The sequence below is a fragment of the Macrotis lagotis genome, chromosome 2 (assembly GCF_037893015.1).
Source record: "Macrotis lagotis isolate mMagLag1 chromosome 2, bilby.v1.9.chrom.fasta, whole genome shotgun sequence".
NCBI classification, from domain to species: domain Eukaryota; kingdom Metazoa; phylum Chordata; class Mammalia; order Peramelemorphia; family Peramelidae; genus Macrotis; species Macrotis lagotis.
The window spans coordinates 11,017,883-11,038,901 of record NC_133659.1 but is presented as its reverse complement, the minus strand read 5'-3'; the positions used below and the strand labels follow the sequence as shown (position 1 = coordinate 11,038,901).

General features: G+C 45.3%; 1 protein-coding gene and 1 long non-coding RNA gene across 4 annotated transcripts in view; one reads left to right on the top strand and one right to left on the bottom strand.

Annotated features, from left to right (window-relative positions):
- Window positions 1-21,019, bottom strand: part of GNG12 (G protein subunit gamma 12) — a 140,409-nt gene that overhangs the window by 39,653 nt on the left and 79,737 nt on the right. The gene's annotated exons all lie outside the window — the stretch shown is intronic.
- On the top strand, window positions 14,324-20,159 carry LOC141512351 (uncharacterized). 3 transcript variants are annotated; one of them, XR_012475464.1, is made up of 8 exons: window positions 14,324-14,625; window positions 14,904-14,989; window positions 15,231-15,379; window positions 15,967-16,159; window positions 17,506-17,641; window positions 17,811-17,993; window positions 18,174-18,266; window positions 18,730-20,159. It is a non-coding gene; the product is annotated as an uncharacterized LOC141512351 (long non-coding RNA). The 3 variants fall into 3 exon arrangements; XR_012475463.1 differs by having other exon boundaries at window positions 14,324-14,406; window positions 18,174-20,159; XR_012475462.1 differs by having other exon boundaries at window positions 18,174-20,159.

Below are 21,019 nucleotides of genomic sequence, written 5' to 3'. Positions count from 1 at the left end.
AAAGAAAGCTAAAGGACAATCCCAAAGCTCCCAAAGTCATCTGAAGATAAGGTGCCAAAGATTAAATAAGTCAAATAAGATGCAGGATAAACTGGAGATAATTAGAGGGAAAGGAATTGGGAGGGATTGGAGAAAGTTTCTTATAGAGGAGAGGGTTTTAGTTGGGCCTTGGAAAGCCAGGAGGTAAAGGTGAGGAAGGAGGGCATTTCAGTCAAGGGATGGCCAAGCAAAAAGACATGAGAGGCTTTGACATCTGTCCCAGTGGAGAAGGTCTCATTCATTCAATCGAACTCTCGTGAGAAAACCACTGAATTCATTAAGCACCTACTATGTGTCAATACAACCTGGGCTTAAAAAGAGGGAAATAGAGCAGTCTTTGACCTTCCAGGGTTGTAGTAGAGGTCAGTTGACATAAGAACTTGGCAAACCTTAGAGTGCTATGTAAAAATTATGATCATGATCATTATTTTATTATTATTATTATTATTAGTGGTAGTAGTAGTAGTGGTGGTGGTGGTAGAAGGAGTAAGAAGGATGTAATTTCTAAGCCTTTGTTAGGTGATACATGATAAATCTTAATATGAAAACTATGCTACAAGAGAAAACTCAGAATATAAACACCTCGAAGGAAGGTTTGTTTGTTTTTGCATTTGCACCAGCTGACAAGGGGTAGTTGATACTTCCTAAGTACTTGTTCAGTGGAAAGCGATGATTTAGTGAAACAAATGCTTCCCCAACTCAGGGAGATGAGCAAGTCCCAAATTCTGGAATCTGACACCATCTTCCCCACTGGAGAAGTATCATGGTGGTCATGTTTGTAAAGCTCCAATCTACAGAGGAAGGAGAGCAGGAGGAAGATTTCAAGCAGTGGGTAAGATATCCTCCTGGCCTCAGTTTATTCGGGCTTCATCATCCTTTTCTTCTGTTCTTTTTACTCCTTTTCTATCTTTTTCTCTTCTTCCTTACTCCTGTGACTTCAGATTTTCTTTCCCTTTTGCAAGCGTACCACTCCTACTGCATTCTACTTTCTGCTCCTGCCCATCCACAAGAAGGCTGCTACTCTTAGATACTTTTATGATGATTAGATTTCCTCAGATCCCCAAGGACCTTTTACCCCATCTGCATTTTCTGTCTTTCACAGTCTTTAGTATTAAAATAAAATCCACCTTCCCTCTTGGTCCAACTTCACTTCCTAAAGTATTTCAGGTGCCTACACACCTGACTTCCCAGGCAGGTACATTGTGGCCCAAGGTTGGAGAGAAGGATTGCCAATGTATGCAGATTAGTGTTTCACATGCTTTGCCCTTCATGCTGCCGAGTTCATCAATATTAATATCTTACTCCGGCTGGACAAGCTACCACCTAATCTGAACTATTTTTTAAGAGAGTCATTGATTTAGAGCTGGAAGGGACATGCACTCCAAACTTTTACAGACCTAGAAACTGAGGCCCAACTAAGGGTCTCTGGGCAAAGAACTGACCTTAGCAAAACCAGACCCTGGATTATGGCTCTAAGTTCAATGATCTTTCAACAAGTGCCTTTGGAATTCTTTCATTGTGAATTTACAGTCCCTTGGAGCAGTTTTTCATTTTTTTGAACTGAGGAGGATTGAGAACAATTCTTTTTTTTTTTTAGGTTTTTTTTTGCAAGGCAAATGGGGTTAAGTGGCGTGCCCAAGGCTACACAGCTAGGTAATTATTAAGTGTCTGAGACCGGATTTGAACCCAGGTACTCCTGACTCCAGGGCCGATGCGCGCCACCTTGCCACCGGAGAACAATTCTTTATGGAGACCAGGCTTAATTCAGAGTTATGGCTGGGGTCTTGGCTTGAGTGATGGGCAGTGGATTCTCTAACCAGAAAGTACCACCATAAGTACTAATGAGGTTCTGAGATGCACCATCTGTGGAATGCAAGATTCCAAATCATCCTTGAAGTCAAAAAATGAGTTTGTTACCTGACTCACTGTCTGTCGCTCCCTCCCTAGCTCCTGACCTCAGGCTTCAATATTGCATGTAGACTATTCTTCAGACATTCCAATGCTCCAGTTTATTGTCCACAACAGAATTCTCACCCCAGTCTTTCCTTAATCTGACCTCTAGAGTGTACTGCATGATATCACACCCTCTTCTCCAAATTTCTGTGATGAGCCCCACTTCTCAATCTCTGAACCTCTAAGCATCTGACAATTACATTAGAGAACTTCTGATGTGGAAATTTCCTCTGCTGATGCAGGTAGAAACCCATTGGTGCCTTAATTTGGGGGAGTTGTTGGACTGAGTAACTAAGGAACCCTCCTAATGATGTATATGTCAGAAGAATGATGTGAACCCAGAGATTAGTCCACTACAAATGATCTCTTGCATCAATTAAGAGAGATATCTATCATATTGCAGATAAGGACTGAATCAGAGGACCACACCAGGCATGAGTACTTGCTACCTAGGAGACCTTGAGAAGTCTTCTGTTTAACTGCTCTGTGCCTCAGTTTTCTCATCTGTTAAGAAAATGAGGGACTGGTTGAGATAATATCTAGGGTCCCTTCCAGCTCTTTAGAGATGTAATAGATATCAAGTACTCCATGAGGGAAGGCGCTGTTTTTTTTTAATCTTTATATCCCTCCAGCTCTTAAAATAGTGCCCAGAATACAGTAGGTACTTAATACATGCTTAATGACTTGACAGTGGTCACAGATTATCAAACACCAGAGGCAGGCCTGGTGTGGTGGCACAATTTTTTATAGGTAAGGAAACCAAGTCCCAGAGAGAGAAGGTTGAGCTCAGATCCCTTGACTCTAAATCTAATCTGACTATATGGATCAAAGCCCCTAGCTTCAGACCCCTGAGGGCTGGGGTCAGCAGTGACAAGGTGGGGAGCCCCTCTCCAGTGGGAGTGTTCAACTTTCCCAGGGCAGGGGCCTCAATGGATTTAGAGGGTGGGCGGATATGAATGTCCTCTCTGGCCTAGGACAGGAATGTGGCTCTGGGCTTCTCCCAGGCCGGACACAGAGCATGCAGTTGGCACCTGACAGCCGGAGTCGGGTTCACTGCCAGGGTAAGCAGAGCCGGGCAGAGACAATGCAAACAAACCATAACAAGAGACCAAAGCACTTGATGCCAGACTCCAGGGACAAAGGTCTCTAACATCCCGATGGTGGAATGTGGAGTTGGGTCACTTACCCCAACGGGTTTGGAAAGACTGAGCCCCTCATCAGAAGAAAGGTCAATGGTATCATTTTTGTCTGGGTTTCTGCACCCTTGGGATAAGGAGGAGGGAGAGACATAAGATAATTTGGTTTATCTCCCATCTGAAAATGGAGGAATTATCTTCTCTAAAATTGTGGAATGAGGGTTTCCCAACTAGAGATCTGAATCCAAACCTATCCTCTGGCTGACATTAGGCAGCTTCTTCACTTGTCAATGAGGGACTGGGTGATGGGGCCTCTCAGGTCCTTTCCATCTCTGAATCCTAACAGCCTAAATGCCTGTGCAATGAGGACCAGATTGTCTTCTCCCTCTGTGATGCTCTGACCCTGAGACCACCCCGTTGACCTTCACTGAGTTCCTTCTGACTTGTTTCCTAAAGGTGATTCTGACTTTTTATATGTTCATTTATATGCTCTTTTCTAAATGTTGCTATTTACATAGTGCTTGATGCTTGAGGAAGGGCAGCTAGACGGTGCAGTGGATAGACCACTGGCCTTGGAGTCAGGAGGATGGAGTTTGAATCCCACCTTGACACTAACTAGCTGTGTGACTTTGGGCAAGTCACTTCACCCTGATTGCCTCACATCCAGGGTCATCTTCAGTCCTCCAGATTCCTATCTGGCCACGGGACCCAGATGGTTCTGGAGGAGAGTGAGACTGGTGACTTAGGACAGCCCTACCCTGAAATCCAATTCATGGATTGATTCACCTCCCTGATGTCTTGGTCTTCTTCGAAAAAGGAGGATAAAACAGTCTGATGTTTGAGGAACCACTTGAGAGAGCAACACCTCATTGGTTTCTCACAACCATCTTGAAACCTAAGTTATCAGCAATGTGTCATCCCCACTTTAAGGTGAGAAAACTATGGAGAAGTGAGGCCTGTTCATAATCATACATCTGAGGCAATGGTGCCAACCAACAGGTCTATTTTCCTTCTCTAGACCACAGGTCTCGGAGTTGGGATGAAAGGCCGCCAGCGTTGGGTCTGGGACTCTCTACTACTGAATGGAAATCTGAGGATTATCTGGAGAAAGATAAGGAGGTCCTGGAGCTCAATGCTCAGAGCCTCAGTTTTCTTGTAAGTAGTAAAGGAGGAAATGAAGACTAAATTTATCAAAATGAAAATATGGTGACCAGCTAGTCAATTGTTAGGGTTGTTATGAAGAATGCACCTTGTCAAACTTGAAGCTCTAAGTACGTGTGAGATCATATTAATAATAATGATTATAATACCACAACTATATTAGCCATATAATATACTATTACGACTACAATATACAACAATAATAACCACAGTATTATAATTAATAAAACTTACATTCTAACTCAAGATACAGGTAAACAAATCCATTTCTCTACAGACTCTGAAGTAATAGGAATGTGATCATTGGTTTATGCATTTGTGGCTAAAAGAGATAAACACTATGAACTGTTCAGTAACTCAATTTGTGCATGCTCAGAAGGATAATACATTTAGAGCTAGAAGGGAACCCCGCAGCCACCTAGTTTAACTCCTCATTTTTTTTTGTTTTTTGGCAAGGCAAATGGGGTTAAGTGGCTTGCCCAAGGCCACACAGCTAGGTCATTATGAAGTATCTGAGACCGGGTTTGAACCCAGGTACTCCTGACTCCAGGGCCGGTGCTTTATCCACTGCGCCACCTAGCCGCCCCTTAACTCCTCATTTTACAGAGAAGGAAACTGAGATCCAGAGAGAGTAAGGGATGTATCCAAGGTCAAAGGCAGAATTTGGATCCTGGTCCTCCCACTACAGAGAAGGGGATCTTAATCTGGGGGCTGAACCTATCTTAAAAATCATTTTGCCTACTCTTTTTCAATATTATTGTTTGTCCTTTGTTTTTTTTTTGTTGTTTTAATTTTTTTGCAAGGCAAATGGGGTTAAATGGCTTGCCCAAGGCCACACAGCTAGGTAATTATTAAGTGTCTGAGACCGGATTTGAACCCTGGTACTCCTGACTCCAGGGCCGGTGCTTTATCTACTGCGCCACCTAGCCGCCCTGTCCTTTGTTTTCAAAGAGGACCAATGATGTCACTGATGATTTCTTTCCTTTCACGAACTGGATTTCAATATTTAATCAGTTTTCTCTGTATGTAACTATATTTGTTATTTTATGCATTTAGAAACTTTATTCTCTTGGCTTCATTGGACCGCTAAAGGGGTCTACTTTTTAATTCTAAAAAACAATTCCTTTTGTGTGGAATGGAAAAGATGGAAAGGGCTTGGACCCTCTAAGGTTGCTTGGACCCAGAGAGCAAACATTCACTGGAAAATAAGTATTCCATTTCCCATTAGCCTAAGTGCTAGAGATGGTTGCAAGGTGGAGGAGGACGTTCTATGGAGAACATTTCCAGGATAGGCTACATCATGACATCGAAATCTGGTCAAGAGGAAGTGATGAGGGGTGCCTAAGACAAATCTGGTGGAGCGAGGCAGGCAGGATCGGTTGGACGAGCAGGCAATCAGCCAGACCCAGACTGAGCTCTTCTATGGGGTCAAGGAACGCCAGGTTGCCAAGCCTTTGTTCATTCTACCCTGATGATGCATCTTACTGCTTCAATCCATTTTTGGCGGGTACCTGGAAACACCCATCCAGGTGAACCATGGAGATATTCAGGGAAGTAAAAGTTTTTCCAGAGACCATAGGCCATTGAGTCCAATACTTTCACTTTATAGGTGAGGAAAAGAGGCCCAGGGGTGTTAAGTGATTTCCCAAGATCAAGTTGAGGATGAGACTCTCTGAAGTTAGCATGGCTGGTCCTTAAGCAACACAGAGATGAGTCAATCCTTATGCAACTCTGATGTCTTTAGGACTTGTCAGAATTCACATCTACTTCCAAGGCTCAGGGTTGTAAGGGATGATCTTGGAAGTTGAATGTGAATTCATCAGCTTGGCCATCAATTTTTGGTCAGAGCAACCTTCAAAGACTTCTCCAAGTTACAGAGTAGTGGGTGGAGGGGTTATAGACCTTCTCTATTGTGAAGAAATGTCAGTGGGCTCTCTCATAAACTCTAAAAAGTTCCTTACTCAGTAATTACAGGATACAATTTAAAAACTGTCCAATATGTAAATTAGCCTCTCAAAGATTACCAGCTTAATATAGGTAATGATAACAATGCATAAGTTAGAAGATACTATTGTCATCTGATTTTACAGTTGAGGAAACCAAGACTGAGAGAGGTTAGATAATTGGACTATTGACACAGAGCCAATGGTTGAATTTGAACTCAGGTCCTCCTGACTTCTGGCCTGGGAGATCTATTTACTGCACCACCTGGTCCAATTTATGCCATTGGGACTTTCCTGTTGTCAGTGGCCAGCATGGAGGAAATCCCTAGGTAAATGCATTCTTAAATTTTTCCATTAGAATCAAATGGCATTTTTACAACTTCACAGGTCCTGACTATTTAAGGCTAAGATAAGAAATAGGTCGTGTTTGTAAAAAAGCTAGAAGTTGGGAGTCTTAGCCAAGAAACATTTAATGTTAATTGAGTGTTGATAAGGAAGGAAAAGAAAGCTAGGAATGAGTGGCCAAAAGTCTGACTGTACAAAGAATAATCTTTTCCTGTTAGGGATAAGATGTCGGTCAAATTATTATTGATGAATAAGTGGCAGAGGATGGAGAATCATACTACATGTGTCTCTGTTCAGCTGTGAAAGAGAACACAAGGGCTTTGATGTCCTTTAGTCATGTGGAAGAAATTTATTTTGTTGAAAAGGCAGATAAGGAGATGTAGGGAGGTAAGGGGATGGAAGAGAAATGGAAGACCTTTCTCTCTGAAGGCACAGAGAGTTAAAAGCACTCCTTCTTGGATAGAACACCCAGAAGTTGTGGGTAAGCAAAACTAAGGAGGTCAGCCAAAAGATATTGAGAACAAAAAGGGGAACCAGAGCTAAGCAGCAACTGTTGACTGTTTAAGCTTAGTAAGAAGGGTGCTTAACTTGTACTTAGGTGTTTCTATTTTTCATATTGCTGCATTTCAACACTCACGTTTCTACAAAGTCCTAAAACCAAGTAGTGAAATTAAGAGATTGGTTAAGGATTGGTAAGAGAAACAAAGAGCTTTTCTGCCATGTGTTGGCAGAGGTTGTCAGTCTGTTTCCAATCCCTCCAGGATTTCTAATGGCTTCTTGAGATTTATCAGAGCTCATGGCGATTGGCACAGCCTGGGTACCAGCTGTTAGGGGAATGATGGGAGTTAAAAGGGCAAATGTGAGTGTGTGTGTTTATCTCCTCCATCAAAAAGACTGAACAAAAGGTTGGGAAGAAGGGTGAGTCAGTGAGATCTGGACAGCTGTTAGAGCTCCCTGTTTCTATGTCTTGGACAAGACTAAAGACCTGACTAACAAAACAGCTGAGGACATGGAAGCTGGCCTGAGTCAGGAGACCAACAAGGGAGAGGGCAGAGGCAGAAGGGGATCTTTAACAGATGACAGCAATGATAAGAGAGGAGTGAGCTTCCTAGCCTCCCCTAGATGAAACAAGAGGGCTGAAGAGCAAGAGCCCTGGGTCCTGCCAAAGAGCCAGGAAGGCAGAGTCTCACTCCAACCACAAAGCAGGTGGCCTCCTCCACTTGGAGTTCAAATCTTCCAAGGATTTGTTTGCTCTCCCCACTAATGTGTGAGTCAGTAGATCGACACATTAGCTAGTGTATGAGAGAAGAAGAGATGAGAAGGATCCCATCACTTGAATTTCTAGGATTTACTATGAATGAATTACTTCATTCATGTACCAAGTATTTATGAGGTGCCTACTGTGTGACAGGCATAAGGTTACAAAGGCAAAACTGACTCTACTCCTAGAGATTCTAAAGGTGAAGAGGAAGAACCTTGTAGGTAGGTAGGTAAGGCCTGGAAGCAGGAACAGGGAACAGAGTCTGACCAGAATGGAGGGTGAGTGAGGAAGGACAGCAAATAAGCCTGTAATAGGAAGGAGGAGATAGGAGGCAGAAGTCACATTGGAAAGTTCTTTCAGTACCCAGCAAGGAGTAGGTGTTCCTCCTAGCCAAAGGCTGTAGGTAGCTACCATAGCTTTACTTCACTATTCTGTCCTAATTAAATGCTTTGATATTAGATTTATAGTTTCAGCCTGGTTTGTTAGTAAAGCATCTCCTAACAGTGATAGAAAATGGATATTAGCCCCCATTTTCAACCCAAGTAATGATGGGATTCCAAAGTGGAGTGAGATATCTATTACAGGTTTATATTGTTATTTTAATTAAAAGGGTGTGAGGGTGTGTGGGTGTGGGTGTTAGAAAAAACAAAACAAAACAAAACTTTTTTTTTCTGGTTCCTTTATATCCAAAGTTGAGGATTTATACTGTACCCTTGAATAAATAAGTGGCTAATATTATGGCTAAAATATCCTCAGGAAATGATCAGGCTGTATCTTAGTTTGTTGCCTAAATTTTTTTCAATCCCTTGCAATCTGGCTTCTCATATCTCCATTCAATATACACTGCTTTCTCCAAGGTTAGTAGTGATTTCATCATCACCCAATCTGACGGTCTGACCCTGCCAACCACTTCACCTCCTGGACACTCTCTCTCTTCTGAATTTTCTCTTTGGTCCTCCTAATTTCTCAATCAATCAACAAGCATTCATTAAACATGCCCTATGTGGCCTGGGCTGGCCCAAGTGTTGGAGATCCTGTGGCCAGGCCACGGAAGGCTGGAGAAGTAGGAAAGGCTCAGGTGAAACCTCATCCAGGTCCTCCCTCCTCAGTCTGTGTGGGGATCTCTAGTTTGGACCTCCCTTTTCTTTTCTTTCTCTAATCTCCTTAGTTGCCACCGGTTCAACTCTCATTACTATAAAAATGGCTTTCATTCTATACATGCCATCCCAATAATAATCATTTATCAGATACCTTCCCACCAGCAACTATTTTGTATTTATACTGTGTTTATTTTATTAATTTTCTGTGCCCATGTTCTTTGGACTTGGAATCAGGAGGACTTGGGTTTGAATTCTGCAACAGACAGTAGGTGAAGGTTATAGAGTACCTACTGCCTGCCAGGCATGCTGCTAAACACTTTTTACAAATAGTATCTTGATTATCAGTTCCTTGGGGGCAAAGATCATCTTTGCCTTTCTCCTATTGTGAATGGCTTAGCACAAAGTAAGCACATAATAAATGTGACCCTTGACAAGTCACTTAGCCTCGGTTTTCTCATCTGCAAAATGCAATAACAGTCCTTGAGTCACAGGGTTGTTCTAAGATTCAAATGATATAACACATGTAAGGGCCTTGCAGACCTAAATCAATGTTATAATTATTCAATTTATTATTACTATTATTATTAAATTAAATTAATATTAAACTTTTCTTCAAATTAACTCAGCCTACAAAGTAATGATATTTGTTCCCTCCCAAATAATGTAAACTCCTTGAAGGCAGGACATGTTTCATTATTATATTTTCCTCCCCAAAACCTAGTTTAGGGTCTGGCATACAATCGACACTTAATAAATTATGTCCATTGCTGTTTTCTAGGTAGTTTTTCAAAGCAAATCTATTCATTGCTGTCAATGCAAGGGTCAGAAGAGCCAGACTTTTTGTGTATAATTAAAAGGCTTCCATGCTTGCCACCTGGTGACTCTGGTCCTGGGTGTTAGGGCTGAACTAATAGCCTCAAATGAGGTTGTGACAGCATCTTGCCAAACCAGGTTGCTCAAGAATGTGGGGCATTATTCTCAGTGCTGTTTAGTGGGAGCCGTTTTTCAAAGAAGTTACTGTCTCTTCATTTTCTCCTTTGTAGAGGAGCTAGAGCTTCCTGGCCCCCCTGCTCTTTATTTAAGTTGTTTGATCTGGCAGGGGAGGTGAGGGAAAGGGTAGAAGCCTGTCTCGTGATGGAGAGGATTGTTAGCCTAGGGACTCTTTTTTTTAAATTTTGATAACCGTGTTTCAGTAGAATTGGTTTCCTTTGTCATCCTATGTAATTTATTTCATGCATTTAAAAATACTGTTCTGAAAAGGGGTCCTAGGCTTCCCCACTGAAAAAGAAAGACCAAGAATCTCTAATTTAGTCCAACCATTTTACAGGTAGGGAAACTGAGTTAGAAGAGAACAATGCCCTACCCAGACTACAGGGGTATTAAAAGTGTCAGAGCTGGGATTCGAACTCATGCGCTATGAGTCCAATGCCAACACTTTTTTCCTAACTCAATCCCCTGCTTCCTGCTTCCCTCGGAGCCAGGGTGTTTTCCCTGACTGGCCATGGTCCAGGCCAGGATGTCCCAGGCTTCCTTTAATCTAGGCTTCCTCCAGTCCTCTAAGTGCTTGGGGGGAGATCAATCCATCACATAATCAATCAATCAACAAGCATTCATTAAACATGCCCTATGTGGCCTGGGCTGGCCCAAGTGTTGGGAGATCCTGTGGCCAGGCCACGGAAGGCTGGAGAAGTAGGAAAGGCTCAGGTTAGGGAGCGCTTAAGTGGGTCACCTTTCTATTGGATTCCCGAGCCCTGGAGGTGGTGAGGGGTGACCCCAGGGAGAGTCACCTTTGTCCTAGGCGCCTGGGAGCCAATACAAGGCGGGGAAGCTTCCAGGTAAGAAGGGCAGGCCCCTGGCAGGGAGGTGACATGCAGCCTGGGAAGGGCAGGCCAAAGAATGAGGCTTCTTCCCCTAAATTGGGAATTAACATGCTCAGCAGGCAGACATTCATTCTAAAACTGAGCGCCAACTGGGATAATTAAAGACCAAAATTAAAGGCCAATCTTTCTCTTTAAATTGACTCCTCTATAAATGACTTGCTGACAAAGGCAGAATTGACCTTCCTGTTAATTAAAAAAAAAATCCCCCACCCCCGTTGTCATCCCCTTTCCTGCCCCTGTCCCCAAGCTCACGCTTCCCAAATCCACCAGAACTAAAGGCAACATTGCTGCCCAAACCATTCTTAATAAGCTTGTCTGTCCCATCCCTTCCCCCGGCACTCAAGTCGCCCCAAGCTGAGGCAGCCCGGCACTGAGGCACCAGGGCAGGGCGGGTGCTGGGGCCCTGGCTTCCTAATGGGCCCCCTGGCTAACCTGCAGCATCCTATCTTAGAGTGGCTTCAACAAGGGCCAAAAGGAGGTGACTGGGAAATGGTTATGAGAGGGCTAAAAATAGAGGAGCGTGGCAAGATGGCATTGTTTAGTACCTGCCTGTCTCCCTCTGGGCCATGGGTGAAAAATGGGCAATCAGAAGGAGCTGGTGGCACCTCCCGCTGCCCATTCAGGACTGGATGGAGCTTTCTTTGGATTCTACAGCACAGAAATACTCCCTGTGCACCTGGGAAGAGGAGGAAGAGGAGATAAAAGGGAGCTGAAGAATAAATGTGAGCAGCTAGGGGCCCGGTCGGTCTCCCAGGCCATCCTTAATCCTTAGTGCCAGGAAAGAGTCTAGAGGAAAATTAGATAAAGGCTACAGAGAGGGGAAGGCACTAGTTTTGGATCAAGTGATGGTTCTGGGTGACCTTGGGTGAGTTACTCATCTTGTGTCCTTGTGGACAAAGAGGAACGAGCTCTTCTGACTAGAAAGAGATGACTCCCAAAGGCCATTCTGAGGCTTTGTCTGCTCTGCTCCCTGGCCCTAGAGGCAGTCAGAAGCATCGTGCCTAAAGGGCTGGGACCCAGTTGGGAAGACCTGACTCAGACACTTCACTAGTTGTAACGCCTTGCTCAGCCTCAGTTTCCCCATCTGTTAAATGGAGAGAATAAGAGCATCTACCTCTGAGGGTGGGTGGGAGGATAAAATGAGTTAATGCTGGTAAAGAACTTTGCCAAAGTGCTATCTAAATGCTGGCTATTATTACAAATAATTTTACAAAATTTTACAAAATTTTTTACAAAACCAGTTGGAAACCAAACCCTCCCTCTCTCTCTCCCCTTCCTTTCCTTTTTCTTTCCCTTCCCTTCCTTCCTTTCCTCCTTTCCTTTCCTTTCCCTTCCCTTCCTTCCTTCCTTTCCTCCTTTCCTTTCCCTTTCCTTCCTTCCTTGCTTCCCTTCCTTCCTTTTAAGAAATGGAATTTCCTTGCTCCATGGTACCCTGATGAGAACTCCCTCCACTAACCCAGTTTGCTCTCTGTTTATTACAACTCACAATTTAGAGAACTGCCTGAAGACACTAAGGAGTTGACTTAGTTGGTTACCCAGGGTTTCTTGGTTGGTAAATCCCATGGCAGTGGAGATTTGAACCCAGACCTTTAGAATTCTGAGACCAACTGACTCTAGACCCTAATCTTTACGTGTCCAGAATGCCCAAGTGACCCCCATGAAGATGGCTCTGTATCCAAGAGGCAGAGGCCAGATGCATTTTATTGAAAAAGTGACTTTTTAGGAAAAAATATAACTTTGAATTTCCTCTATTTCTGATTGTGGGTCTCAGTTGTAATGGGACTAAGCCACCTTTATGAAAATATGGCACCCTGGTGACATGTGGTGGGAAAATCCTGCTAGAATGGAATTCTGGTGACTTGGGCTTGAATCTTGATGCTGTTTCTTAGGCAAATAATGAGCATTGATTAAACATCTACTGTATGCTAAGTGCATTTACTACTCTTCACCTTTAGGTCAGTCCCTTGACCTTTTGCATCACTTTTCTTCTTGGCAAAATGAAGGAGTTGGATTGTGCAGATTCGTGATATGGTAGAAAAAGACCTGACTCTGGGATGGAGGGAGGTGGATTGCAGCCCTACCTCTGATGATGCTCGTTAGATGGGTGAACTTGGTCAAATGACTGAACTGCTGCCTGCCTCAGTTTTCTCATCTGTAAAATAGGAATAATTATAGCCCCCCACCTCCCAGAGTAGCTGTGAGGATCAAATGAGATAATAATTTTAAAGGGTGCCTGCTCCATAGTAATGCTACACAGATGTTAGTTATCATTATTTATTAAATCAATTAACTTCTTTGGTCTTGTTTCCTTTTCTGTCAAACAAAGAGGGTGCACTAGATGGCTCAGAGGTCCTTTCTAGTTCTCACCCTAGGGTCCATGACTACCTGAACCCTGCAATGCCTTCCCTTTTCCTTTCTTCCTCTTGGAACCCAAGGTTCCCCCAAGAGGCCTCTCTATAACCACCCCTTGCCCCCACCTAGAGCAGCTAGATGGCACAGAGGATGGAGCTGAAATCAAGAAGTCCTGAATTCAAACCCAATCTTAGATGCTTACTAGCTTTGTAACCTTGAACAAGTCACTTATCTTGTTTGCCTCAATTTCCTCATCTGTCAAAGGGGGACAATTTATCTCACAAGGTTTTGTTGGTACTTAGCTAACTCAGCTTGGCTCAGAGGAGGCATTGCATTAATCTTCACTGCTATTGTTAGAATTATTCTTAGGTTCTGGTTACTTCTTTTTTTAAAAAAAATTATTTATTTAAAGCAATGGGGTTAAATGACTTGCCCAAGGTCACACAGCTAGGCAATTACCAAGTGTCTGAGTCCAGATCTGAACTCAGGTCCTCTTAACTCCAGGGCTGGAGCTCTATCCACTGCATCAGCTAGCTGCCCCCTTGATTCTAGTTGACTGCATTGTTCTGACCTGGTGTTGAACAGAGACAGTGCCTGGCACCCCCACCACTCACTTAGGAAGTGTTTGGCTCCTTCCATTGATTGAATTCCAGCTCTAAATCTCTGCTCTCGGCATCTTAAAGAATGAACTGAGTCGTTCCAGAGCCTTGTTTTCTTTGTATATTTTATTTCATTTGAAGGCTTGTTTAACCTGTGGGGCCACTCCGTGGAATAGTTACCAGAGAGTTCAAAATGTCCATTACCCCATCCAAGGGCTGCCGGCTGCTTTGGGAGGCAGTCAGCACCACTGGCCAACATGGAGAGCTAGCTCTGGACCCAGAATCTGAGGATCCAAACATTTCCCTAAATCCAAATAGGAAAGAGAACAGGATTTGGGGGAGTGGTCCCCCAGCACACATACCAAGGAGATTCTCCTCTCTTTCCTCTGCCGGAACAAACGCCCCCAGATGGAGTGAGCTTCTGGAAGGCTAAGAATATTCAGTTTGGTGTTGGAGCTGTCCAGGAATGTACACTATGCAAACAATGCCGGCTGGCAGGATGTGCCAGTGCGGAGATGTGGCCAGGGAGAGACCTTGGGTCACTTGGGAGCAGGAATTCAAGCTCACTGCCGGGACCTCACTCTCCTAGCCATGAGGAGGGCAGGGGCTGCAATCCCCTAATGCCCTCTAAACGCTGGTCAGAGAAATTTGGGGCTGGAGGGGAACTTAAAGAACTTGAGATGTCTCAGTGGGATGGGTCTTAGAACATAGAATATTAGGGCAGTGAATGTAGGATGTTAGTCAGCCAAGCAGCCCCTATGATCGGTGAGGAAGTGTATTAAGGACTGGTGGCAGAAAGAGTCCCTGCCTTCACCGAGCTCACGCCCTAATGAGGGAGGTGATACCACCCAACCAGGTACAAGTGAGATAGAGACAGGATAATTTGGAAGTAGCCTCAGAGGGCAGCCATCAGGACCAAGGAAGACTGGATTAAGACTTCTTGGAGAGGGCAGGACTTGAGCTAAGAGAGCTGGGGAGGGGGGGGACAGCTGGTGAAGGGGGAATAGAGTTCTATGGGGGCAGGTAGAGCAAGAAGGGGAAGAAATGAGGGATATAAAAAGATAGTCAAGGAAGGAAGGAGCCAAGTTAGGGAGGTCTTTAAAGCCAAACATAATATTTTATTTTTGATCTTAGAGGTAAGAGAGAGCCACTGCCTGAACGGCGGAAGGAATGACACGATCAAACGAAGGATGGACTGGAGGAGGGAGAGACTGAGGCAGGTAGACTACCCCTCTCCCCACAGCAGCTACTGCAATGGTCCATGTGAGAGGTGATGGGACCTGGAAGGGAGGGGGGGGGGGCTGTGTCAGGGGCTGGAAAGGGCGGGTTTCTAGAGATATTATGGGGCAAAATTCACAGATCTTGGCCACAGGCCATAGTGAGAGAGAATGAGGAATTAAGGATTGAACTGGAACCTTAAAATGAAACTAATTCTAGTCTTCCTTTTCCTCCCTTCCCCAGGCAACAATCCATGCTCTCCTGGATATCTCTGCTTATTAGGGCTCCAGTGAGAGGGAATAAGCAATTATTAAGTGCCTACCATGTTCCTGGCTCTATACTGAGCACTCAGCAAATAGCATCTCACTTGACCTTCACATTAACCCTGTTAGGTAAGTGTGTTGATAGGAGATGGACGTGAAGTGACGCACCCAAGGTCACACAGTAAGTGTCTGAAGCTATTACCAACAGCTGACCCTTATTCATCATATTTCTATATTGATTGCACAGAGTTGTTTTTGCTTCTATTAGACTGGAGTTCCTCGAGGGCAGGAGCTCTCTTTGCCTTTCTTTGAATTCCCAACACTTAAGCCCGAGACAAAGAAAGCACTTAATAAATGTTCCATGACTTCACACCAGTAAAATCAACAGTCAGCAAGCATTTATTACATCTCAGTTTCCTCATCCATGGAGCAGGGACATAACGCCCATCTCCTCAGGTTGCTGTGAGCTTCCAAGGAGATAATTTCTGAAAACTCTTGCACAGAACTTTGGCAAACAGTAGATGCTTAATCCATGCTTGATGATTGAGTAACTGCTTGGAGGGGGAGCAACCCAACCCAAAGGAAGAAGCTGAGGCTCTGGGGTCACTTGTCTAAGGTCTTTCTACTCCAAATCCTTTCCTCCTGACCTCAGGAGTCATTTAGTTTTGCATCTCTCTATGGAGCTTATATACTTTTTAAATTTTCATTTTCCCCAGATCTTGGCACGTGTCTTATCTTCCTGGTGACCTCCATGAGGGGAGGGCCTCGTCTCATCTACCCTTTCCATTCCTGAGAGCCGGATCCATGCACACTTGTCACGGGTGGCAGCATTCCGAGTAAGGGTGACTCGGGCACATGAAGACAGTAACAGCTCTGGTCCTGGGCAGAGCCCCTGCATCTGGTGACCAGGTGACCGCCCCTCCCCTCGGCTGTACTTGTGGCCAAAGTTCCAGGACAACAACACTTCCCATCAGAGATGCTCCCAGATCTGTGGTCCCATTTTCCAGGGTGTTTACTGTACAGTTATTCCTCGGGTTGGGGAGGAATGTCCTGGCGCAGTTTTCTGAGAGTCCATCTCCCTTTAAAGAAAGAAAACAAACCAGGGGCCGCTCCTAATTAGGCAATGCCCCTGCCATCTCGGGTTTCAAATTACTCAGCATGGTATGATCTCACAGCACATTCACTACAGCAATCCCAGTGAGCTTGGGGGAGGCTCAGCAGGACGCCGGAGAGTCTTTGGTGTCCTTTCCAGGGTGTGCGGTATGCCTGCCACGCTCTCCCTGGGCTCCTTCTCTTCCTACTGACCCAGCCCGGCCCTCATTCCTTCTTTATCCTGTTTCTCTTAAGAATGATGCACTTAAGTCTAAGGGAGCGTGGTTGGTGAAATCATGAAACATTCTCAGGCTGCTTCTCTGGAAAATATCTGGATTCTTCGGGGGGGGGGGGGGGGAGGAAGCTTCTTGGACCATTCTCTTATATTTTTGTTTACCTGGGGGAAGAGTGGAGCTTTTTGGACCATTCCCATACATTTATGTATCTCTGTGGGGTGGGAGAGCTTCTTAGACCCCCATCTTATAATTCTTCATCTTTGGGAAAGTGAGGAGCTTCTTGGACCCTATAATGATTCAGTCAACCTATGTCATAGATGGAGGGAGCACTTTTTCAGGCCCTTCGCCACACCAGTGAAATCACAGGCACAGGTTAGGATTAGAAATCACAGGTTATGTCCAATCTGGAACTCTATGAGAACAATGAGCTCCTGGAAGTCAAGGGATTGGGGCTGGAGGTTGAGGTACTGCTCCCAAAGGCTCCCCTCTGCATGGGACTTTGTGGACATGGGCTGAGTAAAGGAATTTTCCCACCTAAGCATCCATTAAGCACCTCCTGGGTACCAAGGGGGTGCTGGGGACAACTAATCCTTTCTACAAACATTGTTGTTTCTCTAAGGCTTCAAGGTGTACAGAGAGTTAACATCCTCTGTGGGTGGGGTGCACATTCTTGTTTTATCAGTAATGAGTATCTATGCGTTTATTATGCTCTTACTACATGCCAGGCCCCTTGCTGCCTAGGACAGACTAGAGTTGAGTTTCACTGGTAGAAGAGAGCACCCCAAGGTAGGGAACTCGGCTGCCTCGTCTTCTAGAGCATTGCATGGGTGTCCCCTTCTCTTCTTTCTTTCCTCCCCTGCCCTCCCTCCCATGTGAGGTGAGTCTAGCTCTGCCTGCCTAAGGCCAGTTCTCTATCCACTACTCCAGGCCAAGCCTCTCAGATGCTGTGGATGTAAATATGAAAGGGAGCCAGCCCCTGCCCTCAGGAAGCTCATCTTCTACTACCCAGGGAAGGTTCTGGTCCTTTCCGGCAGAGATGCAACGAAGTCATTCTTGTTCCAAGGTGTGGGTCCAAGAGTGAGGACTGGGGGTGGGTGGGGACGGGCCTGCCCAAGGGGGTGAGGAGAGCAGGTCGTGTGTCTGTGGCACACACAGCTGCAGGCAGGCCAGGCAGGTTGGGTTTATGGCAGAGATGAAGCAGCTGCCAAGCTTGACCTTCAGTTGTTCGGCAGATGGCTGAGGCTCAATGGGCGTGGGGAGATGCTTTGGGGCCCCTCGTGCTGAAGAAACTCCTCAGATGAAAAACTGGAGCTCCAAGTGGGGCAATGACTTCCCAGGGATTAAATGGCAAGAATTGCGAGGACAGCCGGGCAAGAATGGTGCCTGAACACAAGGGAAACCCTGAAAGCTCTAGGGTAAGGGTGGCCAACTCCCCCTAAGCTAGACCCCCACTTTCTGCAAGAAGCCTTTCCTGGCACTAAGATTCTGCCCCCCCCCTCCCAGTTAGCCCCTGGATCTCTCATCTTCCCCATCAGAAGCTGAGCTCCTTGAAGACAGGGACTGGTTTAACTTTTCTTTGTACTTTGTACTTTCAGGGTTTATCTCTACAGGTGTCTGTATACAGTAGGTGCTTCACAAAAGCTTGATGATGCAGAAGGCTCTCTGGAGTATCGAGCACAAGGCCTCAGGTCTGCCATCCTGAATCTGTTATGACTAAATTGGGATAAACATGCTCTGGTCCCAGCTCATGGCCCCAGTGTCCTTTAAAACCAAACCAAACCAAACCAAAAAAATGGAATCTATTTTTATTTTCTGGTCATTTGCCTATTTCTCTAAGGGGGAAAAAAATCCTGGTAAACTGTAAATGCTGCTCAGCTGGGCTTCCTGGATCCAAAGCCTGCAGGGTTCCGGGGGACACATGGGAATCATTAACCCCCCAGGCCCCAGGATCTACACTTCTGGGTCTGGGGGAGCAGGAGGGGGGGCTCCGGTAGCTGCTGGGAGGTTTTATTATTCCAGCCTAGGATCTCTGTCAGAGGAAGAGCAAGATCTCCAAAAGGCAGGTAGCCTGGGCATGGCTGGGGGGCAGGGGGGCACTATGGCGATCAGGTAGGCCAAGCCTGCTGGCCAACCTCTCTTCCTCCTCCCCAGCTTAATATTCATCCAGTCAATGAAAAAACAGATTAAACCCTCTGCAAACTGTGAGTCCCATGTGAACATCGGTGATGGAAGATCTGCCTGTCTATCCGCCTTCATCAGAGGAAGTCCCCATGCTGGGGGCTGCTGACACCACAACTCCCCCCCCCCCAATTCTAATGAAACAAAACCCCCAGCACCTGGTACAGTCTTTTGCAAAGAGCTCTGAGTGTGTGTGCATATATCTTTAAAAATATAAATGCAAATATGTATGGGTATGTCTATGTATTTGAAGCAAGGTAGTGGGGTGGCTCAGTGGATAGAGAGCTGGACCTGGAATCAGAAAGACCCGGGTTCAAATTGAATCTCAGACATTCCTTAGCTGTGTGATCCTGGGTGAGTCACTCGCTATCTGCCTCAGTTTCCTTAACTGCAAAGTAGAGATAATGGTAGCATAAGGTTGTTAGGAGGAGCAAATAAAATAATACATAACTAGCATTTCTAAATGATTCCTTCAGATTTGCAGAGAGCTTTTTAAATACCATCTCAGTTTTATCCTCACAGCAATCCTGGGAGCTGGGAATTGTTATTTCCATTTTACAGATGAAAAAACTGAGGCAAATAGAAGTTAAGTGACTGGCCCAGAGCGAGCGTCTCCTGCCTCCAGATCCAGTGCCCCTGTGCTCCGGGACCCCTCAGCAGGTACCTAATACAAACTTGTTGAAACCCAACAGAGGAGGAAGCCGCTCTGAGAAGTGAGCGCTTGCCGGCAATGGCTCACATGTAACAAGTGGCATAAAAGATAAACAGGAAGCACAAGGACATCAAAGGCAACAGGCTGCTCATGGGGAGAGCCAGAGTTAACTGGGGGGTAGGAGAGAGACCTCAAGATTGATGCCGTTCTCATCCTCAGAGCTCCCAGCCCAAGTCCCACCTGTCCTGCTTCGTGGCGCTCTCCCGGCCGAGGATGCTCCCTGTCTGCCATGCTTTCCTTGACTCCCAGGTCATGTCATCTGGTGCATTCACACTAAGCTACTCTATCTCCTGCCTCCACTCCTTTGTCTAGTTCTGGAAATCAATATTGTCATTGTTGCTGGAAAGGATATGCTGATCTGCTTACTTCCCTATGGCTCCACTCATCAGATCTATCATTTTCTAAACTAAAAAATGCTTCCCTTGCCAGCACCATTTTCCTACAAGCACCATTTCTCTCTATAGAGTTAATTATCCTGATGAGCTAAGACCATCTCCTTTTCATGACTGTATTGTCAACACAATAAAAATGTTTATATTCATTTATCAGTCTTTTCTATCCATCCATCTATCCATCCATCCATCCATCCATCCATCCTCTATCCAACCATCAATTTATTGAACTGATTATCAAAATATTCTAACCCCTGATAGAGTGTAATAAGAAGAAGCTTCTTAAAGCTTTGCTTTGGTCCTCATACTCCCAGTGCCAGCATGGTGCCTTCCATCTAACGTCTAGTGATCCATCCTCAAACACAGTGATATCATTTTGATCATCTTTGATAACGAAGGACAAGAACCATTGATTGATTGTTGGTTGAATGAACGGCTGATTTTGACCTCTAATGTTCTGGAGGTAGATGGGAGGGTGTTTGGAAGGGCATGGAGAAACATTATATCGAATGGGAAAGAGTTGAGAGCTGCCCTTCAATGAAGTATATGCACATCAATCAGTTCCATAAATATGTATTGGCAAGGCTAACACCTGATTTCCAATTACTGGCATGGGGAGAGGGCAGGAAGCTAGAGCAGAGATACTCCAGGAGAGTCCAATCATCTCACTGTAACTAGTAGCTGCCACCTTCCCCAGCAGCTCACCTTAAATAAAGGACCAGCGGTGCCTTGGAGCTTATTGATAGTGTGGCCCAGAGGAGGGAGTCAGGTGCCCAAGATCACCCAACTTTTACTGGCAGACCCGGGATGCCCATCCAGTAAAGCTAGAGCAGATGAACAGCAGGGAGACTTAGGCTTCCCTCCCCCAGCTCTAAGCAACTATGAACCAGGTCTGAAGTGGCCAGAAGAAGGGGAAAGGAGGGGAGGAAGGCTGAGGAATGAGCCTATCCAGTGGGATCGTGCATTTCTCTGGAACTGAAGGTTTATTTTAAACAGGGAGAAGCAGCAGACTGTTCTGAAGGAGCATGGCCCAGGCAGGGTTCTGGGTCAGGGAAGCTGGGGGTGTGGACGCTGAGCTCAGAGGACAGACATCCAGAGCACACTGGGCCCCAGCCTCATAAACTTGGAAGGAACACTGGTCAAGGAGTCTGAAACTTTG